The sequence below is a fragment of the Callithrix jacchus genome, chromosome 16 (assembly GCF_049354715.1).
Source record: "Callithrix jacchus isolate 240 chromosome 16, calJac240_pri, whole genome shotgun sequence".
Taxonomy (NCBI): Eukaryota; Metazoa; Chordata; class Mammalia; order Primates; family Cebidae; genus Callithrix; species Callithrix jacchus.
Window position 1 is genome coordinate 87,010,982 of NC_133517.1, and position 27,751 is coordinate 87,038,732.

At 34.8% G+C, this 27,751-nt stretch overlaps 1 long non-coding RNA gene across 1 annotated transcript in view; it reads right to left on the reverse strand.

The window, feature by feature from the left end:
• LOC144579670 (uncharacterized) overlaps window positions 1-24,726 on the reverse strand; it is a 393,106-nt gene extending 368,380 nt beyond the window's left edge. The window contains exon 1 of the long non-coding RNA XR_013527809.1: window positions 24,649-24,726. This is a non-coding gene — a long non-coding RNA (uncharacterized LOC144579670). The remainder of the gene's footprint in view (window positions 1-24,648) is intronic.
• Between the last annotated feature and the right edge of the window lie 3,025 nt (window positions 24,727-27,751).

Below are 27,751 nucleotides of genomic sequence, written 5' to 3' on the forward strand. Positions count from 1 at the left end.
GAGGCCTGGAGGGGCAGCAAGGTCTGAGGTGAGAGTAGGATGGGGGCCAGGCTAAGGAATGAGGGCAGGGATTCACCTCCCCAGCTCTGGGGACTCTGCCTACAGATGGCTGCCCCTGGCAATCACCAGGCTAAGGTTAATCCTCACACTGACCTAAACCAGCACTGAGGGAGACAAGGGGGAAAAAAAGGCAAGGAGAAGCCAAGCCTATCGCCTTTGATGTGAAAACAACAACAACAAATTACCATTCAACTCAGCAATCCCGTTACTGAATATATACCCAAAGGAAGATAAACCATTCTACCATAAAGACATATGAACACATATGTTTATGCCAGCACTATTCACAATAGCAAAGATATGAAATCAACCTAAATATCCATCACTGTAGACTGGATAAAGAAAATATGTTACATATATACCATGGAATACTATGCAGCTATAAAAATGAACGAGATCATGTCCTTTGCAGCAACATGGATGCAGCTGTAGGCCATTATCCTAAGCAAACTGGCACAGAGACAGAAAAAGACTGCATATTCTAATTTATAAGTGGGAGCTAAACGCAAGAGAACAGCAGACACTGGGCCTACTTGAGGGTGGAGGGTGGAGGGTGGAAGGAGGGTGAAAATTGAAAAAAACTACCTATCCAGTACTATCCTTACTTAATGTGGTTGATAAAATAATCTACATATCAAAACCATGTTACACAATTTACCTATATGATAAATATACACATAAACCCTGAACCTAAAATAAAATTAAACTCTGAATATAGATCCAACAAAAATAGATTAGAATGTCCAGATTCAGATATGAAAGAATTTAGTGATAGGATTGGGGTGCCAGACAAACAGGAGTTTAACCTTTGCCTCAAATTTTCTAACTGTTTGAACTGAGGACATTCACTTGTATCAGTAAAATACTGATTCAAGTACCACTATGAAATGATAACAGAATTGAAGCCACTGTTTAAGAGGTACCTAATATCAAAGCTTTCACATACTAGGAGTTGAAATAAATAGCAGTGTTTTTCCACCTTGAAGCTATTTTCTCTTTTCAATTTTCATACAATACCCTACAATAAAGCAAGAGATTCTTGAAGATCATGTTCATCTTAAGCTAAGTCACATCTAGCAAATGAGAAGCCTTCCCCTGTATAAGTCAAGCCTCATTTTTGTAAACATAAAGGGCTGTGCTATCTCTTTCAACTCATGAAGTTTTATTTATTAAAGTTCCACTCATAAAGTAACAGGAATAGCAGTGCCTATAAACATAGAAACATCACTTTAATAGATACCAAATTGCTGACAGGAAAAGGGATTTAATTTCCCCTTAAAGCCAATAACGCCTCTCACATTTACTTTGAAACAAAATGGAGTTTATTTGTTAATAGCATTTTGTGACAGTAATATTTAGCAACTTTTAAAATGCCTAAAACTTAGCTTTCTCTGCCCTAAATGCATAGAATAAACACTTTATACATTTTTATTGCAGAATTAAAGAATGTAGCTTATTTTATCTGTTGCACACAAGGTAATACATTATAAATGTGCTTTTTTTTAACTTGGATTAACCCATATGAATTTGTACATAGTACTATCCAGTGTTTCATTCTGTGCCTGTAATTCTTTAAAGGTTGTACATAGCACAGTTTTAAATATAATTAATTTTTACTTTATAACGTCACATTCTACTCTTATACTTTAGTTCATTGAAAGTGATGCCAACTTTGAAAATTTTAGTATTGAAGCAAAATTGAATGGAGTAGAGTGAGTTTCTAAATCTGCCACATATCTAGAATTAAGATTCTATTGCTTTAATGATGAAGAAAGAGTTGCTAATATATACTCTCTACTGCTTTATGCCACCAATGTATATCTGGTTTCAATGAGAACAATTAGACTACAGTGTTATAGTCTAAATATTTGACCAGACAAAACAATGTTTTGAAACCTAATCACCAATGTAACAATATTGCAGGGGTGAGGGGAAGGCCTTTGGAAGGTGATTAAGTCATGAGGGCAAAGTCCTTATGAATGGATGTAGTGCCCTCTTAAAAGAATCCTCAAAGGGTTGCCTTACCTCTTGCACTGAGGGAGGACACAGCAAGAGTACAACATTTATGAACCAGCAAGCCCTCCTCAGAACTTGAATCTGATGGGGCCTTGATCTTGAATGTCCCAGCCTCCCACACCATGAGAAATAAATTTATGTTGTTTAAAAAAAATCACCCAGTTTATGACATTTTGCTGTAGAAGACAGGTAAAAATAATAGCAAAGCTAATGTGTGCCTATTTGGGTGTAATGTTTTCAAGTAAAATGTTGAATGTCACAGACTATTCAGTAAAAAATAGACAGCATTTATTTAATTTGCTTATTTATTTTTTCTTTTGAACATCAAGTTCGAAAAAATGGAGTTAAGCATGTTTATTGCATCAAGTACATTTTCCTCATGAATCCAGGAAAGACTCCACTTCTGTTTCACTTTTCTCTTGCATTCCCACTCCTCATTTGCATCCCTTCTCCATCCCAGTCATCTACTGTAATGTGTTGGGTGTATCATTTCTTGCAAAATGTCTAATGTTAATTTATATATGGCTGTGGATTTTATTTATATAATATATATGCTGGCAGGACACATGATTTATTGCAAATATATTACATTAAGCAAATGATTTTTAATGAAATTCTTGCTGCTGTGAGGTTGAAGGACAGACTTGTGTGGACCAAGAGTAGAAACGGGGAAGTGGTTGCCAGAGAAAAAGTCATGTTGCAGGAAGTCAGGAAAGGAGGCTTCAGCAAGCCTGGCAGTAATGGCAACGAAAAGTCTCCACATTGATTTCAAAGGAAAATTAAACAGATTTCCTGATATATTTGATGTAGACTCTGAGCAAAAGAGAGAATCAAAGATGACCCAGCGTTCAGGAGCTGAGCTGGATAATGAGAAAGACTACAAATGAGCAGTATCATTTTGAGGGAAGAATAAGAAATCAAAGTTCTGTTTTAGACAGGTTAAATTTGAAATGCTTATTTGATATCCAAGTAAAGCTAATACATAGACGTTGAGATCACTTGGATGTACATCTAAAGTTTCATAAGGACAATAGAATAGAAATGTGAGTGCTATTTTTTAAGCCATGGGCTTGAACAAGCTCACTTCTGAGAGGATCAAGATCCAAGCACAGAGCCCGAGAGCATTCTAAAAACTTAGAGGTCAGGAAGAGAATGTCAGAAGAGACTGAGAAGGATCAGCCAAAACAAAAATCATAACACAAATTTAAAACATGAATCTTGTGGTACCCTGGAATCCAAGTGAAGAAATGGATTCAAGGAAGTGGTGAGAAACTGTTGAATGGTGTTTAGAGACCTAGTAAGATGAACTGTGAACTGACCATTATATCGAGATAATGATTGATCTTGACAAGAGCAGTTTCAGTAGAGTGATAAGATAAAGGCCTGACTTATTGAGTGAAAAATAACACTAAATAGTTTTCTTATAAAGGGGAGCTGAGAAATAAAGTCAGAAGTGGATTTTTTTAATGGAAAATATTACAGACTCTTTTCCTGGTAATGGGAATAATCCAGAAAACAGGGGTAGGGGTGGGGTCTATTAGTTCATTCTCATGCTGCTATGAAAAAATACCCAAGACTGGGTAATTTATAAAGAAAAGAGGTTTAATTAACCCACAGCTCCCCATGGCTGGGGAGGCCTCAGGAACCAAACAATCATGGCAGAAGGCATCTCTTTACAGGGTGGCAGGAAAGAGAATGCATATCAGCTGGGATAATGTCAGACCCTTATAAAACTATCAGATTTCATGAGACTCATTCACTCATGAGAACAGCATGGGGGAAACCACCCCCATGATCCAATTACCTTGGTCCTGCCCTTGACACATAGGAATTATTATAATTCAAGGTGATATCTGCGTAGAGACACAGAGCCAAACTATGTCAAAGGGAATTGTTGATGACGGCCAGAGAGGGAAAATTGCTTGTTCAGTGTCTTGTTTGGGTCAGAGAAAACAGTACACTATGCCAAACATAGTGTACTATGTTTGGGTTGGATGGGAATACTGTCTATTCATCTTCAGGAGTAGGTTTCTATTTCCTCTTTCTTGTTAAAGTGAATTATCCACATCACATTTCTCATAATACCATTAGCCTCCATTCCTACCTTATTGAGTCTATTCTTTTTTATAGCAGTGAGAGTGACACTGTCACACTTTTTTTTTTTAATTCAAGAGGTAGATTGCAGGTTTGTTACATGAATATATTGTATAATGGTGGGGACACACTTCTTTAGGATAATTTATGTTTACTTACAGCTAACTAGAAGTTGACTTATATCATTGTTTGATTGAGACCCAACAAATAAACTGCTTTAAGCCACTGCTTTATTAGATCAGTTTTTCAATGCATGGCTTGATGTTCCCTCAGATGGGGTTATCTGAGATCCACCCGGAAAATCAATAAAGTCCACATTTTTCCAAGTGTATATCTATGTGAAGTCAGATGATCTTATCGACCAAAGCAACATACAGGAAGACATTGAATACATAAGCATAAATGAGCATAAGAGAACATGTCTTCTATTGAACAGGTTTGCAAATCTCTAAAACAATTTTGATGTACTATTTTTTTGTTTTCAAAGACATAGTTATTGAAATAAAATGTTATTTAACATGTAATGTGTTTATTATTATTTTTAAGTGAATTAATAATTACATATTTTTTAAATTTCTGTTTTAACTTCTAATATAGTAATTTGGATAGACATAAATCATAAAATTCAAAACTCTTTTCAGCCTTCAATATATTTTAATCATATTTTTAACCTCTATTTTAGGGTAAGGAGTTTGAGAATCTGTACACAAGATAAGCACTAATGTTCCTTGCCATTCTAAAATAACATGCCTTAGCTGTGTACCATCTGTTCCCAAATTGAAAGCCATTGAAGGCAAGAATCATGAATTTTTAAAGGCTATTTATTTTATTATTTTTCTTTTCATTAAAGATCGATTGAAGATACCTACATTTTTTATATTCTCTAATTAAAACTAACTCATAATGGGTGCTCAATATGTATTAGATGGATTCTTAAGTAATAGACACTTACATAGATGATTAGGGATAATTAGGAAACAAGGGAAATAGTTTCAGAGTGGGAGTGCTGGACCAGCTTCTTAGTGCTGAAACTTAAGCCCACTGAAGTTGCTGTTTCCCCTGGGTTAGTTAGTATATGTATTCTGGTGATGGAGAAAGCATTCTTCCCCCTGTAATATGCCATAAAGCATAACAACTAAGCTCGAGCCCTTTGAGACCAGAAAGTTCTAAATTTAAATATTATTTCTATTGTAAAATGTGGCAGCCCTGGGTAGAGTGTTAAAGTGGTTTGAACCTAGAGATTAACATACTTAAAATGGGAATAATAGTGCATAGCTCAGTTTGTCACATTGCTTATCTTGTGGACAGAGCTCAAAAAGTATTACTTAAACTTTTAGTTGCTAGAGAAGAAGAGGGGATGGGTATCTGGGGCCTAGGGTAAGGGGAGTGGGGGACTTCAAGGTCATAGTTATTGACCAACAGGTATAAAAGTATTTCAGTAGTGTAAAAGTGATCTGTATTGCCAAATAGTGCTTACAAACTGAATATCACTTGTAGTCATTGATAAGAGCAATACATGTGTTTACCTCAAGCTTTCACCATATGTGTTGCAGTAAAATAATCTCTGGGGTCAAATTCTGCCATTCATCTAAACATTGAAAGAACAAGCAAAAAAACAGTCATGTAACTTGTTGAGGGAAACCCACTCTTTTCTCCAAGCCTCACATTTAGCATTTTGCATGAAAGGAACACTCTGGGCAGACACAAGGAAGCATGGATGGCAGAAGCAGCAAGTATGTACTCAAATCAGGTGACAAAACCCTCTGTGATACTGAGGCATATAGAACAAACAGAACTGCCATGTGTGTACCTATGCAACTGTCTTGCATGTTCTGCACATGTACCCCCAAACCTAAAATGCAATAAAAAATTTTTTTAAATAAATAAATAAATAAAGATGATAAACACCTGAAAAAAAAAAAAAGAACTCTAAACCATTGACATGATACTGCTGGGCTTGCTCAATGGATAAAAAACCACTCCTACAAGAGAGTGGGATCTGCACAATCTTCCTAATCCATCTTCTTGATCTTATGTTAAATGCCATACATTTCATTAATTAAAAATAATCTGTAATCTCTTATGACAACATATACCCTCTGATACAAAATTTAAGAAGTCCCAAATCATGAGTACCAAAAGGTTAATTTTTGTTATGGTTCTTCAAATACAAAATAATTACCTCTTTATTAGAGATTTTACTTATTGTTACACAGCTGCAAAACATTGTTTATACTAAATTTTTTTTTTTTTTTTTTTTTTTTTTTTTTTTTTTTTTTTTTGAGACGGAGTTTCGCTCTTGTTACCCAGGCTGGAGTGCAATGGCACGATCTCGGCTCACCGCAACCTCCGCCTCCTGGGTTCAGGCAATTCTCCTGCCTCAGCCTCCTGAGTAGCTGGGATTACAGGCACGCGCCACCATGCCCAGCTAATTTTTTGTACTTTTAGTGGAGACGGGGTTTCACCATGCCGACCAGGATGGTCTCGATCTCCTGACCTTGTGATCCACCCGCCTCGGCCTCCCAAAGTGCTGGGATTACAGGCTTGAGCCACCGCGCCCGGCCTACTAAATTATTTTTTTTTATTGCATTTTAGGTTTTGGGGTACATGAGCAGAGCATGCAAGACAGTTGCGTAGGAATACACATGGCAGTGTGTTTTGCTTCCTTTCTCCCCTTCACCCACATTTGGCATTTCTCCCCAGGTTATCCCTCCCCACCTCCCCCTCCCACTGGCCCTCCCCTTTTCCCCCCAATAGACCCCAGTGTTTAGTACTCCCCTCCCTGTGTCCATGTGTTCTCATTTTTCATCACCCACCTATGAGTCAGAATATGCGGTGTTTCATTTTCTGTTCTTGTGTCAGTTTGCTGAGGATGATGTTCTCCAGATTCATCCATGTCCCTACAAATGACACGAACTCATCGTTTCTGATTGCTGCATAATATTCCATGGTGTATATGTGCCACATTTTTCCAATCCAGTCTATTATCAATGGGCATTTGGGTTGATTCCAGGTCTTTGCTATTGTAAACAGTGCTGCAATGAACATTCGTGTACATGTGTCCTTATAGTAAAACGATTTATAGTCTTTTGGATATATACCCAGTAATGGGATTGCTGGGTCAAATGGAATTTCTATTTCTAAGGCCTTGAGGAATCTCCACACTGTCTTCCATAATGGTTGAACTAATTTACACTCCCACCAACAGTGTAAAAGTGTTCCTTTTTCTCCACATCCTCGCCAGCATCTGTTGTCTCCAGATTTTTTAATGATTGCCATTCTAACTGGCGTGAGATGGTATCCCAATGTGGTTTTGATTTGCATCTCTCTGATGACCAGTGACGATGAGCATTTTTTCATATGATTGTTGGTCTCATATATGTCTTCTGTTCATATCCTTTGCCCACTTTTGAATGGGCTTGTTTGTTTTTTTCCTGTAAATCTGTTTGAGTTCTTTGTAAATTCTGGCTATCAGCCCTTTGTCAGATGGGTAAACTGCAAAAATTTTTTCCCATTCTGTTGGTTGCCGATTCACTCTAGTGACTGTTTCTTTTGCCATGCAGAAGCTGTGGAGTTTGATTAGGTCCCATTTGTCTATTTTGGCTTTTGTTGCCAATGCTTTTGGTGTTTTGTTCATGAAGTCCTTGCCTACTCCTATGTCCTGGATAGTTTTGCCTAGATTTCCTTCTAGGGTTTTTATCGTCCCAGGTCTTGTGTTTAAGTCTTTAATCCATCTGGAGTTAATTTTAGTGTAAGGTGTCAGGAAGGGGTCCAGTTTCTGCTTTCTGCACATGGCTAGCCAGTTTTCCCAACACCATTTGTTAAACAGGAAATCCTTTCCCCATTACTAAATTATTTTTAACAATCATACAGGTAACAGAAACATGATTGTGAAGTCTTTTAACTATCTAGACCTAATGCTGGACCCTCCTGCAAATCTATCTTCATCCATTTCTCTTTCCACATCTGCAATGAACCTCCAACACACTGAACCAGGTAAATTGCAGAGACAGTTCAAGAAGTGCTCTGAATCTATTGTGCTCAGAAAGTATCAGGTATTCACAGAGATATGCTCTATTCCACATGACCATAAAGCTGCATACCTGGAGCAAATTGCCTGCCATTCAGTTGTTTTTAATCCCTACTAAAGTCAATGGCTTTAGTGGTTTCAGGTAATAAGAATATAATCTAATTAAAAAACATGAGATGCCAAAGACAGAAAACTGCAGAAGTCTCGGTACATTATAGCAGACATTGCTTTAATTCACCCATTTTAATTTATAAGCATAAAGGAAAGGAATTACTATATTCATTAACATTTATTCAGTTAAACAATATTCTAAGAATGTTTCACTCTGAATTATATATATTTATATTATGTATAAATATTATAAACATTTTATATAAATATAAAATATAGAACTATTACATAATTTATATATATATACACATATTTTTTTTGAGACAGAGTCTTGCCCCGTCACCCAGGCTGGAGTGCAGTAGTGCGATGCATCACAGCTCATTGCAGCCTCAAACTCCTGGGCTTAAGGCATTCTTTCACCTCAGCTTCCCAAGTAGCTGGAACCACAGATGTACAACACTATGCCCAGCTAATTTTTTATTTTTGTAGAGATAGTGTCTCACTATGTTGCCCAGGCTGATCTCAAACTCCTGGGCTGAAGCAATCTTTCTTCCTTGCCCTCCCAAAGTTCTAAGATTACTGGTGTGAGTCACTGCACTGGGCTATGAATTGTATTTTATTTATTGATTTGATAATCTGAAAAATGAATTCAGTCTAGGATCCAAAAGCTATTTATCACGAATTAAGTTTGTAAAGTTAAATCTTCTCCATGTATAAGCTTACCTTAGCATAGGTAATTTCTAATATCTGGTTTGAATAAATTCTAATCTTTTTTTAGAATTTAAGGAAAAAGTACTAACACTAATATTTCTATACCTTGCGTAGTATGCCATCAGCAGTTTCCACAAACTTCTGTTCTAATTCCTTGATTATACTGATGTCAAGGTTTTCCCTTCTTCTGCTAAAACTGTGCTTCTGCCCCATAATTCCTTGACATGTTTTACTGTGAATACAATGCATAAATATTTGCATTAGCCATTCATGATTTTTATCAAAATTATCCAGCTCTTACCCTTCTAAGCACTTAGAAGGATTATACTTCCTGGTCCCTTTGAGGAAGACCAAGGCAGTAGAACATTCTAGCCAATGAATCATAAGTAAAAGTGATATGTCACCCGCTCAACTCAAAGCACATATTACATATACAAAAGCATCTAGAGCTATCTTTATTTCTGGCATAGTGACCACAGAGCTTCAGGATGGTGGCTATTTTGTTTGCCTGGGTCTCTGAGCGACCACTGAGAGCAGAGCTCACCAGGTGATCTATGATGAACATGTAGCTTGAGGAGGAAAGAAACCTTTGTTTTCAGCCAATGATACTTGGGCTGTTGATTATTATAACATAATCTAACCTATCCTGACTGAGCCTACTCCAGCCAAGTGCACTTTCAATTCCTCCCTCAGGCCTTTAGCCCCATTCTTAATCTAGCAAGGTAGGCTGCACATTGTAAAGGCTTTACGATCACCCATTTGTCCATCTCCTTTGAAGTAAGGCCACGACCAAGTTCCAGCAGCTTTCTGCGATTATTTTTCAGAGTGTAATCCTCTTCTAGCATTGACCCTAAAACTGAAGTCACTTCCTAAGATAACAGGACATTCAATTCTACTAATTACTCTGTGCACAATGTTTTTCAAAGTATGTCTAAGAAAAACAGAGTTGGTCCTATCAACAATTTTTTTTTAAAGTTTCCATACTTAAGTGTAATTGTCTGTGTGTGTGTGTGTGTATGTGTGTGTGTGTGTATATATGTGTGTGTGTGTGTGTGTGTGTATGTGTTTAGCTTTCATTGCATTTTCTTAATTTGGGGAACTGTTAAAAATGATTTCCCCTCAATTCTAACAGATTTTAGCTGACAGATTTTAGTCAGTCGTATGTCAATCCTGTTGGTTGGGCACGTTGGGTGGCTCAAACCTATAATCCCAGCCCTTTGGGAGGCCAAGGCGGGAGAATTGCTTGAGCCCAGAAGCTGTAAAGTAAGACCTCATCTCTACTAGAACAAAGCAAAACAAAATAATAACAAAAAGGAAAATGGGTGTCACCCAGGCCAGCCAGTCACAGTACATTACTGTGAGGAGAACATGGTGACACAAGGACAGGCACAGGGCCTAAACTAGGCCAGCCATAAGCCCTTTAAGGGGTTGACATAGATTCTGGCCCAACGAGGGTTGTGCTTTTTTTTTCATAAGATCACTACATATAAGGATGATCTACATACTGGTCTGCCAGGGATCATCCTATTGTTACATGGAGAAAGCCTGCCCAAAAAAGGAAATGAAACTGAAACTGAGAAAAAGTTGGGGGGTGTGAGGGGTTCTGTTGTGTTTGGGGGTGTGGGGGATGGTGAGAACAGGTGTTTCTGATGACATCAATTGGCTCCTTTTAGCTATATGACGCCTAAGTTTTGGATCTCCTAATTTTGAAGAGGCTTGTATTTTTTGTTTGTTATTTGTTTTGTTTTCTTGCTGGAGCTAATTTTAGTAGGGTGATCAATAAAAGTGTGTTTTCCCCTGACTCCCCTTATCCCACATATCTGCATGGATCCTTACCATGTCCTTTTTGAATTTCTAAGTAAAAGCAATCACCAACACAAAGGGCTCTGGCCTGGCAACACTGATGTAAATACCACCTTCACTTTTGCACTTTTTTTTTTTTTTTTTTTTTTTTTTTTGAGACGGAGTTTCGCTCTTGTTACCCAGGCTGGAGTGCAATGGCGCGATCTCGGCTCACCGCAACCTCCGCCCCCTGGGTTCAGGCAATTCTCCTGCCTCAGCCTCCTGAGTAGCTGGGATTACAGGCACGCGCCACCATGCCCAGCTAATTTTTTGTAATTTTAAGTAGAGACGGGGTTTCACCATGTTGACCAGGTTGGTCTCGATCTGCCGACCTCGTGATCCACCCGCCTCGGCCTCCCAAAGTGCTGGGATTACAGGCTTGAGCCACCGCGCCCGGCCACTTTTGCACTTCTTATATAAATTTGTGTTTGTTTGATGGGATCCTCTAGAAAGTAACATTTTTAGAGTGTAGTTCACTGTTACATCTCTCATATCTAGTGTAAGTGTCAATATAGATTTGTCAAATACAGGAATAGATAAATAAATGTGTGTTCTTTCCCCACTGTGGCTACATTAGTTGTCTTACCCAATTCTATTGTTCCCTGGCTCTGCAAGATCTTTATCTATATGGCAATTATGAAAATACTTTTATGACAAAATTTAAATTGGTCATGACCTTACCTTTCCCTCTTCTTCTGCCTAAATATTGTTCCTTTGCAGAAGATTCTTCTTGCTGTCTAGCTACATTCTAAGAAGCTACACTACTTTTCAAAATCACCTGAATAACATTTAGTAAATTATACTTTCAGTAAATTTTTATAGGTTTAATACTTAAACACTTTAAGGGACTAACTTACCAAACTGTGACCTGTGGCAATGAAAACAAAAAGCAACTTCTTTCAAAACTCTCTATGTACCTGACAGGGAGTAGCTAAGACAAAGAAGTCGATTTTATTTTGTTCTTTAATTTGTATTTTATTATCACTACTCATCATCACAAGCCCTTCCCATAAACTAATTTTCTTTTCTGTATTCACTGACATTACAGTTGACCATACATATCAGACAGATAATAGAGAGAGAGAGAGAGAGAGAGGCATATATGCATTGCACACACAGACATACACACACACATACACTTGCATTCACTTATTAAATGGTGTATTGCCTCAAGAATTATATCAGTATAAATTAAATGAAATCCAAAACTAAAAACAGATTATGCAGTATTAAGAACACACCTCTTTTTCCCCTTTTCCAAATCTCCACAGAGAAAGACATTGTTTTAAAAGGCCAAGAAAAAAGGAGAAAACAGAGACAAACCAGGAATACCGATTTAGACATCAAAAAGTAGTTGCATTTGAGTAAGCCAAAGCTTAAATTGCAATGAGTAATTTCAAGAGGCAATTCAATTCACCATCCAGAATTAAATTTTTTTTAAGAAACAGTCATACCTCCAGATGCCCTTCCTCACATTCGCAAAATCTGAAGTATTACTCTGCCATAGTATTGCAGAGACTTCCTATTTCAGACAATATACAAGATGCAAGGACTCTGACCCACTTATCTCTCTTGCATTCCAAAAGGCTGACATTTAGGTGTTTGCCCTTTAAAAGGAAACTAGTTAGTTTCTACTTTGAGGAATATGTACAGTATGGCTACCCACCCCTGCCAGAATGTCCTGTAGTGAAGCTCACAGTGGACAAACCCAACCATGTTCTTAGAGTGCCGAACCAGCCTTTAAGTTCCTCACTGTTACGGACGAGTAACCACGAAAGATTATCTGACACTTGAGGGAAGCCTCTGAAAAAAATCAAGGCCAAGTAAAAACAGAATAGGGTCATTTAAAGGGAACAGAGAGCATGAAGTGTTAGTATGCATATATTAATAAGGAAAATATAATAATAAAATTAGACCAGGATACTATCAAAATGAAGCATTAAGATATTAAAAAGAAGTACCCTTGTAAATTCAAAGAAAATGATGGCAAAGGTTTTAAAATATTAATACAAGTTAAAAGATAAAATTTAGGACATCTATTTTTAAAAAAAAGTTTTTAAAAGGGAATGAAAATAAGAGGTAAAAGAGAAAACTAAATCAGCAGACCATTGCACAAATTTCTATAAGAAAAAGATAGCAGTTTTGAAATAAATGAACAGAGAAAACGGGGGCTGGGGTAGCGGGGGAATACTCTCTGAAGTAATTAAGAGATCTTCCAACAAATAAGAATATGAGTTTGTACATTGAAAGGACTCATCAAGTGCCCAGCATGAAGGATGAAAACAGACAAACTCAGCCATTTTATCTTTCACTTTCAAACCACTAAAGGCAAAGAACAGCTCATCTAAGCTTCCAGAAAAGGAGAAGAAAAAGTCACATAAATTGGATCAAGGACTAGAATGGCTTCATATTTGATAGCAAGAATACTAAAATGTATACACAAAAATTATTTTAAATTTAGAATTTTATATCTAACCAAGCTTACACCTCTAAGATATCCCATTCAAGGTTCAGTGCAGGAAACAGAGACCACCACAGTTAGTGTCAAGTAGTATGGCAGGTGATCAAGTGACTGAAGAAACAGACTTTATGTTGGCCTTTCAGGAATGACTTTGAGAGCTTTGCTAACAAACCAGGTCACCAAACGACTACTAGCTCCTCTTCTATTCAAAAGTCACCACAATCAAGAAGCCTCCATGATCAAAATATACGTACTTTCCAACAAAACTTGGCAATTCCTCATTAATAAATTTAAAATTTGTGTATCTTATTGGTACAAATTACTGAACTTTTAGAACCCCACGGTGTGGAAGTCTCAAAAATACACTTTTTAGCTTTTGACACACTAAAAGACCTTTGGAATTCATGCTGAATGACAAGTCACTGTACCCATGACACAAAATATCAAAAATATATTTCCAAAGTATTCTTTCTATTGAAGTTTCTGGAGTGCATATTTTATCTCTCTAAACCTAGAGACAGTAAGACGTATGCAGAAAACAGGAGACCCAACAACATGGGCAGAAGATGAGAGGGTATCCCAGCATGATGAAGGCAAATCCAGGAAACATCTGTGTTCCAGGCAAAGAGGACAAACTAGGGTTGGAGCGAGTGAGAAGGTTTTGAGAAAGACTTGCTCAAAAAGATGGAATAAATAGAATACCTGAGGTGTCTGCAGTCTTGGTTTTAGTGAATAATCAATTTGAGACTGGATTAGTGGGAAATACATTGAAAACTAAGTAAATGATAAACATGACAGTTTTGGTTGGGGAGCAGTGGGAAGGTGAGCAGGAAAGGAAAGTCATTGAAATCTCTACTCACATATATGATCTATCTACAGAGAAAAAAGAAAAAGCATTAACTACTCTTCTTCCCTAAAGCCTAAAGCCGAAAAGAAGCAATCAAGGAGTAATAATAAGCATGTTGTTTCAAGCATAGAAGCAAGTATTAATATAACTAAAATAAAGTGAGTGTAATTGTAATTAGGGAAATAAAATAGGAATAAATAGTGGCATGGATTTCTGTTTTCTGTATCTAATTGTATAGAATTACTTGACTATTACAATTACATGCATTTAGATGTTTGGTAAAAATTAAAACTTGGGGGAGGATTTGAGAAATAAATTACAGCTCTTTATGTTATCCTATTCTTAAAAGAAATCTATTCTGTAAAGGCATACAAACATTTTTCAAATTGATCTCACAATCAATTCCTCTTTCAATCTTGGCTACATCTGAAATAGCAAAGGCTGCTCCAAGACTAGAAATAAGATGACATATGATGCAGCAGTAGCTTTAAAAAAGTTCATATGCTGTTGGCTTTTGAGAATTCATTAATCATTCACTAGATGGGGCTAACACACTGTGGAGATGTGAGACTAACTAAACTTCTATTTTGTAAGTAATAACTACATTTGAAAGGAAATATATTCTGTAGATTTGTTAGGAATTTGCAATTAGACAACATATTATTTAAATTCTATTTTATAACACAAACAGAAATTGTTCACTTGTAATAAAAAGGCAAAGTATTATAGAACTTTAGATTAAAAAAAAAAAAAAACTTTAGTGGTTATCTGGTTGAACTTCCCAATTGTCTGTATAGGAAAACTGTGGTCCAGAGAAAAAGCACTTGCCTAACATAGAGCTAGGTATAGTGCCCAGGCTACATATCCTAATCTGCTGAAAGAAAAAAAGCCCACGGACCTGAGCCATATAGGCAAAAAGCTTACATAACAAATGTGTATTGAGCATCATATTGAGACACTGAGTTTAGGGAAGACAAAAAGAGGAATCAGAATCTCATTCCATTCTGAGGCTCTAGGGAAGGGGTGAGTCTACATTGCATGTGGGGGAAATGTAAACCATATGTGGCAATAGTACAGGATTTGGTAAATTAAAGATGGCCAAACATTATTTTCTACTCTTCATATTGAGAGATAGAGCTTAATTTTGTTTTTTTCATGACTGGCCTGGCATCAGTGACTTGTTTGGCGTATAGAAGGCAGTGAAAGTGAGATTCTGGCATTTCCTTAACCTAGCTTCCGAAGTTTATGAAGTCAAGCAGTTTCCGCCTGAACCTTTTAGAACAATTGCTCTCAGGATGCTTGCTTTTAAATTCTGCTTAACCTTCTGTGAGCTGCCCAAGTGCTGTGGAAAGACCACCTATAGTTGCTCAGACCTGACAAACAAATGAAGAATGCATGCATTATTTAAAAATTGGTACTGATACAACTAGATATTTGTAAAAAACCAGAAGTAACATAGATTTCTTTATCCCACTATACTCCCATTATACCTTATAAAACATAAATTGCAAGTACATTAAATATTAAAATGTAGGAATTAATATTTAGAAGAAATCACAAAGTCAAATTTCTCTAATCTGTAGAAAGACTTTTGTATATAAAAGTAATAAGAAAAAATTTCAAAGCAAAATATCTGTCAACTTTCACCATAAAAATAATTTTTTAAAACTTCTAGACAGAGATATGACTAGGACAGGAAAAAAATACCCAGAATAAAATGTTTCATGTCTTTAATAAAAAAGAGAGATTCATGAGATATAATTTCTGTCTTAAGAAGAATGAACAAATTAATGAGAATGATAAATAGCCAACAAATATAATAGATTCAAAGCAAGGGAAGAGTATGAAAGAAGAGAGACTGACTCTGCACGTTTAAAGTGTAAGCTTTTCAAATTAGGAATTAGTCATGGTTTCCTTTTAAAACACAGTCTTAGCAAGGGTAGGGTGAGTCCATTAGTGTGTGGGCACAAGAAAGCTAAATAGATAGAAGACTGTCTTTAAATAATTTTATGTTGAGAGACCCTATTTCAGCATTTAAATACAAAAACTTCCTAATGTTTAATCACTAGTATAAACTTTATTAAGATGAAACACATTTTACTCTTATCAAAATACATTTACCAGTCAGATAGGCAAAGATAAAAAAAATTGATAATGCTTAATATTGGAGACTTTGCAGAGAAAGTTTTATTCACACCCAGTCACTATTGATGGCAACATAAATGGGTCTCAGTTTTCCTTCTCTAAAAGGAAAATGTACATTCTATTTGAATTGGCATTTAATTTCTGAAATTAATCATAAATGTTGATGTAGTACTATATAAATATGCAATGTTATCTTTACAAGGATATTTATTATAACATTATTTCTAATAGTGAAATATTTGAACCTAAATGCCTAACAACTATAAATGGGATGTAATCAATCTTTATGCTAGTCTCTCCTTAGGTTGTTTAGCCATTCTTTCATGTGTTAGGAACCATCCTTTCTTCTTGTCTACCTGTAAATAACAACAGAATCCTAGCAGCCACTTTACACAATGACCTTACCCCTTAAACCTCATTAAAATGAGGTGAGTGTAGTCACCTTCAGGGAAAGAAAATAGAAAAAGAGAGCAGCAGAGAATTTTGTTTTCTGTATCTAATCATATAGGTTTATATAACTATTTCAATTATGTGAATTCATATGTTGGGTAAAAAATTAAAATTTGGGGGAGGATTTCAGAAATAGGTATAACATTTTATATTGCCCTGTTTTTAAAATCTATTCCACAAAAGCATGCAAACATTTTCCAAAATAATTCCCAAAGAAATTCATGTCCTGACTCTGGGTATATATAAAATAGTAAAGGTTCAGACTTCACCTAAGTTGGTTTGCTGTTCCGTAGCCCAGGAAGAGGTTATCAATTACTAGAAAAATAAAATCATTACAAGCTAAATTCCAATACATGAGTATTCATTGAGGCTGCAAATAATTCCTCCAACATCTTTTGCAAGTCAAATATTTGAATGAGAATTGGATTTGATGATACAATCATCCAGTTTTAAACAAAGCGTTGACATTTCATTAAAAGTAACATCACTGAAGATAAAACCTTCAAAGTCAAGTTGACAACTAGCCATAATTATTTGGTTTGCAAACTCTTGTATTTAGGTACAAGTATCATATTCAGTCACGTGCACCAGAAGATCTTCATGGTCCATGAAAGACCACTTTTGCCCTAAAGTTACTTGACGTGTGCAAAATTCAATTACCTCTAACATCTATAGGGCATCCTGTTAAGGAATGATTTCAACCCTCCATCCCTCAGGCTCATATGAAGTAACTGAATGCTGATCTATTCTCCTGCAGAAAATTTTGTTTATGACCCCAAGCTAGTGAACCCAAGAAGTTGGATCTAGAAATTATTACAAAGAATTGAATATTTTTATTAGATCTAATGAAGCTGTGCTTATTTTACACATTGTCTGTGTCACGTGGAAACAAATCTGAAAGCTCTCTGGGTATACTACTACATATCACATGTTCATTCCTTGTTATTAAAATAGCTGTGAGAATTATTGTCTTATTCTTACCACCAAACCTCATCCCTCTAAGCAGAATTTGATGTAGACTATATTATACCAGAAGATAATATCTTTGTCATTAACTGACGTTTCCTTCCCCATGTTTTCTGCTGGGAAAACATTTCCCAACATTAAGGTAGCAATGACAGTGATATATTTCCACTATCTTCAAAGGGTGGCAAAGAACAGATAGTCAGTTCTTGGCCTATAAAATTCTTTCTTCCAGTTAAGCCTGTGACTTACTAAGGAAAATGATTTCCTTAGATTCATGGCCTGTTATAAAAGGAGAAAGATATTGCTTCAGTAGAAATTACAAGATGCAGAATCTGGATGAATCATCACTACCGTGGGTTCAGAAATTCCAGTAACCATGTCTTCTGAGTTTCTCATAAGCTTTTCATTTAGTCAAAGTATGCAGCAAATATGCTCCTTGATGTACAGCACATTAGATAACTGATTGAATTTCATTTCTACATCATATGATTAAGTCTTACACTAAGTCATTAAGCCATTTTACCTATTTTTAGAACAGTAGAAATTTATCTTTATGAGCAACATTTTCCACTTGTTTCAGCTCATTAAATACTTACATACTTAGATAAAATAGATACATAATATATTTATGTGGAATATCTACATACATAACCATGTTGTAACATGTTATTTTGGCTCAATAGAGTAATACTGAGGAATAACTTATTCATTTCTACTATGCTATTATCTTCTGCAACTATGCCATTATCTCATGAGACAAAGATAAAATAATGCATGTTTGGAGTCAGCAAATTTGTGTTTAAAACATGTTTTCATGCACTACTAGCAAGGTTACCTTGGGGAAGCCAATTTACCTCTCTATGAAATGCTGTATTCATTAATAATGGTAAGAAGAAGAAGATAACTTTTACTAAGTATTTTATGCCAGGCACTGTTCTAAGCACTTTTCATGTAGTAACTCATTTGATTCCCATAAAAAACCTTTGATTTAGATAACTATTCAAGTCTCATAGGTGAAAAGTCTGAGACACAGAGAGAGTACTCACTTGAATAAGGTAACATAGCTATACGTGACACATCAAGAATAAATTCAGGAATCATGCATCATAGTCTACACACTCAAGACTACTCTATCACCTCTCTTAAAGTTAAGAATGGAATTAATTAGATATTTTTAATTTTTTTTTTCAATGTATAAGTGAAAGAATATATGTAAAACACTCAAGCCAAAAGAAATTGACGGGGTAGAATTTAGTTATTTGGTGTCTTAATAATTTGTAGTTGTATGATATAAAAAATGTTTCCTGCTTATTAAACCATAGTCTGTCAGTATCACATTTATTTAAAAGAACAGCAGAGAGACATAGTTCCAATACCTAATTAGTAGCTGGTTTTCGTGGTTTTCATATCTACTATGTCATCTGCTCCTAATTATGACTCTATCAAAAAAAAGTGTTCCTAGTTAATAGTTCATGGTGCTAAGCTGAGGGAGGTTAATAATTTGCCTCCATCCCAGAACAAGGAAGTGGAAGAGCCAGGACTTTTCCCCCAGTTCTGCCCTTAAGATCTCGCTACATCATTCAGCAAAACCTCAACAGATGGCACAGAGTCACTAAAGCCTAAGTGACATGCAGTTTTTGAAGGTTATAAAAAGCATTATCATACTACATTGTGCACATGTTAAATAGTAGGGTGTAAGTTGTATCTTACTGGAAATTGTAGTACATCATGAACTTATGACAGAAACAATTAGTAACAGTTCATAAAATTTTCATTGCTCTAAGTTACAAATTTTTATCATCCTGTTGAATTAAGGAGCAAAGCATGATTGAAATTGAGTTCAGTGTAAATGACATTTCTATAACCATAATTATTCTTGTATGTTATTTTGAACAGATGAAAGAGAAAGGGTAACATTAGATTTTTTAAAAAACTTGGTGTAATAATTTATTTCTATCCTTCAATTAAAAAAATCTGTTACCATGGAGTATAGATTAACCCAATCCTAATATTTTCACTGGCAAAAAAATACAATTGGGAAATCTTAAAACAGTTTTCCATTTCTATAGATGACTAATTTAGCAGAATATAAATAAACTCATTATAATAATTATGTTATAGATTATCAAAAGGTACAAATCTTCAATTATGAACAAGTTCTGGTAATCAGTGCATAGTATGAGTGGTGATGGATGTGTTAATTAACTTGATTGTAATAATTAATGTAATATTTTGATATTCAATGTGTGTGTGTATATATATGTATCATATTATACATTTTGAATATATATAATTCTTATTTTTCAATTAAATATTTTAAATGTTTTTTTAAAAAAGGAACTGAGGCCCCAAGAGAGCAAGTGACACGCTCAATTTAACCCAGCCAGTCAGTGACAGAGTTGGAGTTTGACTGCAAAAAATACTAATTAATTTAGAATGGAATATAATTCAGGAGACTAGCAATGAAAGGCATTTTTAAAAGATTCATGAAAACAGTAAAAAACTAGGATTGGAATTGCAGGAATGGTTATCAAGGGCAGTATTGGTTAGTGTTTACATATCTAGGTACTGGAATGAAACTAAATCTAAATCTAACCTTTATCAGTTATTTGCTGTGACTTTAGTAGGGGGCATACAAATTTTAGGTCATAGACTTTTTACCTATACAGTAGTGATTATTATAAAAGTGCCTCCAAGTTACTGTGAGAACTTACTGAGTTAATGTCATAATATTTATAGAATAATGCATGAAATATAAGAAATACTAAATTAGTATTCATTATTATCAGGACAACCTTTTTTAAATCAGAGAGTAGTCAACTTTCATATTTTGACTAAGAGATGAGACCATCTATGGAAAGTACCTAATGTAACAAGATGACCTAAGGGAGATTTTTCAATTATTCAATATTGAAAGAATTGGTGCTGGGAAGTAGGTCTCATGAAGATACTATCAATAAGGAATATTCAGAGAATTAAGGAGAAGGATTGAAAGTGCTAATGTCATGAAAGCTAATTGTTTTGGCAGCAAATTCTAGAGAAATGGTAAGGTAAATCCTTTATTTTTCTGTAAGATTTCCTTGAAGATAATATATTTCCAGTTTTATTGAGGCATGAGCTGCATAAAATAAAATTCAGCCATTTTAAGTGTACAATCTGACATGTTTTGGCAATCATATACACTCATGTAACTGCTAGCAAAGGATGACTTGTAAATGGTAAATTCATGACTCTCTTAGAAATGTAAAATGAACATTTGTCAAAGATTTTATGTAACTTGTTAACAAGATAACCAGAAAAACATTATACCTATTCAAAGGAGAATGCAAAGACCGTATGAGCTCCTCAGGAACGTTAAATTAAATTTACTAATAAATGCAAAAATGTCAAAACTGATCAATATATACAAAGCAATAATCAATTGCTATCCATGAGACAAGTCTCTATTTCTATTAACAAGAACTATTCCCTTATTAGTAGTTTTTTACATCTTACAGAGTTGAAAAATAGATTTAAAAAAAATGAAAGTCACACGCACCTTATGCAATCAAATAACTCAAAATAATGTCCACTAAATATGCAGAGTTCCACTGAAAATTCAGCAATCCCTTAATCCATTTAAAAATCTTTCACAATTTTCCTACAGTACCAACATAATCAAAATGTATAATATTTCCATTCTCAATAAAATTTTGTATTTTTCTCTGTGATCTATGAAATATATAAAACAAATATGTTAAACTTCATCTTTCAACCTTGAGAGAGTTTCTAGGCTGTGATGCAGGGAAAGAAACATTGGCATTCACCCAGAGTTAAATAGAGCTGGAAGTATAGAGAAGCAAATCATATATATATATATATATATATATATATATATATATATATATGTATATATATATATATATATATATATATATATATATGTATAACCAAGTAGAATTTAGCACAGTAATACAAAATTGGTTTACTATTCAAAATCAGTCAATGTAATTTACCACATCAAGAGACTAAATTAGAAAAACCATAAGATTATCCAAATTGAGACACAAAGGCATTTGAGAAAAAATAACACCCATTACTGATTAAAAATAAGCAAACAAAAATTATACTGTTAGGAAATTACAAAAAAAAAAGGAGAGAGAGAGAAACACTCTCAATCTCATAAAGTGAATCACAAAAAATTAAAACTTACAACTATCATATCCCATCTACCAGCACCTATGCCTACATACATCATCAGTGGGCTTACCCACTCTGTATAGCAGCACCCCTCCCAATGCCTGTGTATATTGTTCAGGGGAACTGGGAATTGATCTGCCTCACCCGCTGCCATCAGCACCCACTCATGCCTCCTGGGAGATAAAGAGGGTCTGAGCATGTCACCACCACTGACACCAGTACTCACCGTCATGTACCTCTTGAAGGCCTGGGGACTGGCCTTCCCAGTCCATTGCTGCCACTACTGTTACCTATGTATGCCACTGGAAGCTCTCAAGATTTACCCACTGCCGTTACTGCCATCACCAATGTCATGCCTGCTGTCCAGAGGTCCAAGAACCTGCCTGCCCATCCAGTCCACAATTGCCACTGCTAATACCTGAGCAGGTTACCTGGAGGCCCAAAGATTAGCCCACCCAGATTCACTACCACTGGAGTCCACATATACTTCTTGAGGACCCAAGGTCTGGCACACTACCACCAAGACCACTAATATTTAAGGACTGACGCACTTGGTGCCCTTGTCCCCAGCAAAGCTCCACTGCAGCCTTCATTAACAATCACAGTCCAAGCCAGTGAAGAACTTAGACACTATTGACCTGAATAGTAGCCAAAGAGATCATATGGAGCATACACTATTAAACCCACCCAAAATCAAAGCCACAGTGCCATATCCAATGTATTCTATAGATATATCTATAAGAAAATATATTTTCCTATGAAAGCCAATTCATGTAATTGGAAGAAGTGAAACCTGTTAAACCAAATGTGCAGATATCAATATAAGGACAGAGCAACATAAAAGAGAAAGAAAAGAAAGAAAACATGACACCTCCAAAGAAACACAATTTTTCTCCAGCAATAGGGTACATGAAAAAGAAATCTATGAAGTGGTTGAAAAAAGATTCAAAATGATTATATAAAAGAAGCTCAATGAGATGTAAAAGAAAAAAAACATTAAAAAGAGGCAAAGAAATCAGAAAAACAGTTCATGATCTAAAGGAAAAATTCAACAAAGAGATTCAGAAAAATGAAGCAAATAAAAACCTGGAAATGAAGAATTTAACAAATAAAATTTAAAAATACAGCAAAGAGTTTCAACAATAGACTAGATCAAGCAGAAGAAAAAATTTCCAAACCTGAAGACAAGTCTTTTAAAGTTACCCAATTATGCCCAAAAGAAAGGAAATCAGTATATCAAAGAGATATCTACACTCCTATGTTTGTTGCAGCACTGTTTCCAATAACTAAGATTTGGGAGCAACCTAAGTGTCCATCAACAAATGAATGCATAAAGAAAATGTGGTACATATTTACACTGGATACTATTTGACCCCATAAAAGAATGAGATCCAGTCATTTGCAAAAACGTGAATATAACAGAGATAATTATATGAAGGGAAATAAGCTAATCACAGAAAGACAAGCATCACATGTTCTTACTTATATGTGGAATCTAAAAATCAAATCAATTGAACTCATGAATATAGAGAGTATAAAGATGATTGCCAGAGGCTGGGAAGTGGGGGTAGGAGGAAGGTGGAGATGATGAATGAGTACGAAAAAGAAGGAAAGAAATAATAAGACTTACTGTTTGATAGCACAATAGGATGACTGAAATTAGTGGTAAATTACTTGTATTTTTAATTTTCTTTTATTATTTTAGAAAGAAAGAAAGAGGAATGAAGAAGAGGAAGAAAGAGGAAGAAGAAGAGGGAGAGAGAACATGAGTGTTGCTTTATTGCCCAGGCTAGAATGCAGTCTAAAAATGGGTATTGAAAACCTCTTTTATGCCAATAATTGTGCTTTATAATGGCCAACCAATATTTTATTTAAACTTGTGAGTAGGTGTAATGTGGTACTGATAAGAGTGTATATTTTGTGTATTTAAAGTGAAGAGTTCTATAAATGTTATTAAGTTCACTTGTTCTGGATCTGAGTTTAAGTCCTGGATATCCTTATTAATTTTCTGTCTCGTTGATCTATCTAATATTGATGTTGAAGTCTCCCACTATTATTGTGTGGGAGTCTAAGTCTCTTTATAAGTCTTATGTATCCTGTATTATGTGCATATATATTTAGGATTGTTAGCTTTTCTTGTTGCATTGATCCTTTAAGTTACTTTAAAAATACAAGTATTTTTAAAGTAACTTAAAGGATGTAACTGGATTATTTAACTCCAGTGATAAATGTTTGGGGGGATGGACAAAAAATAGCATAAAAATAAAAGAGGAAAATAACAAAGAAATAAAAAAAGAATAAAGAAGGCTTACATGACATAGGGGACACCATAAAGTAACTAAATGTTTGAACTAGTTGTTTTAGAAGGAGAAGAAATGAATGGGCAAAAATATAGAAAACCCTTTAAACAAAATAATAGAAACTTTCCAAGTCATGCAACAGATATAGACATTAAGATAGGGGAAATTTTAAAATTTCCAAATTGATTTACCCAAAAGATCTTCTCAAAAGCATGTTAGAATCCAACTGTCAAAAGTCAAACAAAGACAGAGTTATAAAAACAGCAATTAAAAAAAAAAAGGAAAATGTCAGGTCATATATAAGGGAATCCTCATCAAACTAACAACAGATTTCTCAGCAGAAGTCTTAAAGGCCAGGAGAGAATGAGATAACATATTCAAAGAACTGAAAGAGAAAAAGATACTAACCAAGAATACAATACTCTGCAAAACTTACCTTCAAAAATGAAGAAGATATAAAGTCTTTCTCAGACAGGCAAAAACTGAAGGAATTCATCACCAATCAACCAACCCTACAAGAAATACTTAAGTGAATTCGGCATGTGGAAGCAAAAGATAATATTTACAATTATCAAAACACACAAAAGCATAAAACTCACCAATACAGCAGACACACAAATGAGGAAGATGAAGGATTTAAATGTTACCACTATATAAATCCACCAAACCACAATGATAAACAATAAAATGGAAAGAAAAGGGCATAGGATATATTAAAAAATAAGAAAATAACAAAATAATGGGAGTAATTCCCCATTTATCAATAACCATCAATGTAAGTGTACTAAATTTCCCACTTAAAAGACAGAGACTAGCTTCATGAATTTTTAAAAAATGACTCAGCTACATGAAGCCTATAAGAAACTCATTTACCTCTAAAGATACATATAATCTGAAAATTAAGAAATGGAAAAAAAATTTCATAAAAATAGCAACCAAAGGTAAGCAGGAGTAGCTATATTTATATCAGATAAAACAGACTTCAAGTTAAAAGCTGTAAAAAGGAACAAAAAATGATAATATATGATCTTAAAGGAATCAATTTAGCAAGAGGATGTAAGAATTCTGAATATAAATGTACCCAACAAGAGAGCATCCAGATATATAAAGAAAATATTATCAGATCTAAAAAGATAAATTGCCTCCAATAAAACAACAGTTGAGGACCTCAATACCTCACTCTCAACATAGGACAGATCATCTGGACCAAAAAAAAAAAAAAAATCAACAAAGAAACACTGGATTTAGACCAAGTAGATATAACAGATATTTGCAGAACATTTCATTCAACAGTTGAAGAATACACATTCTTCTCACCAGCACATGGAACATTCAACAGGATAGACCATATGTTAGGTGATGAGACAAGTCTTAACAAATTTTTAAAAATCTAAATTATATTAAGTATTTTCTAGGGCCACAATAGAATAAAACTAGAAGTGAATAACAAAAGAACTTTTGAAAACTCTACAAATACATGGAAATTTAACAGCATGCTCCTAAATAACCATTCGATTAATGAAGAAATTAAGAAGGGAAGAAATTAAGATGGAAACAAATTTCTTTTTTGCAATGAAAATGAAAATGCAACATACTGAATCTGATGAGATAAAGAAAAAGCAGTGCCTACAGGGAAGTTTATAGGAATTAACACCTATAGCCAAAAAAAGTAGGAAGATTCTAAATAAACGATCCTAACAATACACTTCAAAGAACTAGAAAAGTAAAAACAAACCAAATACAAAATTAGTAGAAGAAAAAGATAAGACTAGAACATAACTATATGTAAAATTTAAGAAACAAAGGAGAAAAAAAAACATAAATAAGTCTGCAAAATAACCAGCTAGCATCATGATGACAAGATCAAATCCATACATAAGAATACACTTGGGTTAAATGCCCCAATTAAAAGAAACAGAAAGGCAAGCTAGACAAAGAATCAACCCCATCAACGTGCAGTCTTTAAAAGATGTATCTCACATACAAAGACACACGTAGGCTTAAAATAAAGGGATAGAGGAATATTAACCAAACAAATAGAAAACGGGGAAAAAAACAGGGTTTGAAATTCTAGTTTCTAAAAAAGCAGACTTTAAACCAATAAAAAGCAAAAAAGACAAAGAAGGGCATTACACAATGGTAAAGGGTTCAATTCAACAAGAAGCGCTGACTCTTCTAAATATATATGCACCAATACAGGAGCACCCAGCTTCATAAAACAAGGTCTTAGAAACATTCAAAGAGACATGGACTCCCACACAATAATAATGGAAGACCTTTACACCCCACTGACATTATTAGACAGATCAATGACACAGAAAATTAACGAAGATATTTTGGACCTGAATTCAGCTCTGGATCTAGGGGACTTGATAGCTGTCTACAGAAGTCTCACTCAATAACAATAGAATATATATTCATTGCCACATGACACTTACTCTAAAATTGATCACATAACTGGAAGTAAAACACTTCTCCCAAATACAAAAGAACTGAAATATAACAGTCTCTCAGACCACAGTGCAATCAAATTAGAACTCAAGACTAAAAAATTCATTCAAAATCATACGAATATATGGAAATTGAATAACCTGCTCCCGAATGACTTTTGGATAAATAATAAACTTCAGGCAGAAATTAAGAAGTTATTTGAAATTAATAATAAAAAAAAAGAGACAATGCGCCAGAACCTCTGGGATGCTGCTAAAGCAGTGTTAAAAGGAATATTTATAGCACTAAATGCCAACCACAAAAAGCTAGAAACATTTCAAGTTAGCAACCTAACACCATAACAACAAGGACGAGAGAACCAAGAGCAAACAAACCCCAAGCTAGCAGATGATAAGAAATAACCAAGATCAGAGTAGAACTCAAGGAGATAGAGAAATAAAAAACCTTTCAAAAAAAATCAATGAATGCAGGAACTGCTTTTCTGATTGACTGCTAACTAAGCTAATAAAAAAAAAGGAAAGAAGATTCAAATAAAGACAATCAGAAATAAGGGAGATATTGCTACTGACACCACAGAAATACAAGCAATAATCAGAGAACAATTTAAAAACCTCTATACACATAAACTAGAAAATCTAGAAGAAACAGATAAATTTCTGAACACATACATCCTCCCAAGACTGAAGCAGGGAGAAATTGAATCCCTGAATAGACCAATAATGAGTTGTGAAATTTGGGCACTAATAAATAACCTACCAACCAACTAATAAAAACCCAGGACCAGATTTATTTACAGCTACATTCTACCAGAGGTACAAAGAAAAGCTGGTACTATTCATACTGAAACTATTTCAAAAAATTGAAAAGTGGGACTCATCCCTAATTCATCCTATGAGGCTAGCCTCATTCTGACAACAAAACCTGGCAGAAATACAACAGAAAAAGAAACTACAGGCCAATATCCTTATTAAACATGGATGCAAACTACTACTAGCAAACCAAATCCACCATTACACCAAAAATCTTATCCACCATAATCAAGAAGGCTTCATCACCAAGATTCAGGGTTGGTTCAAAATATGCAAATC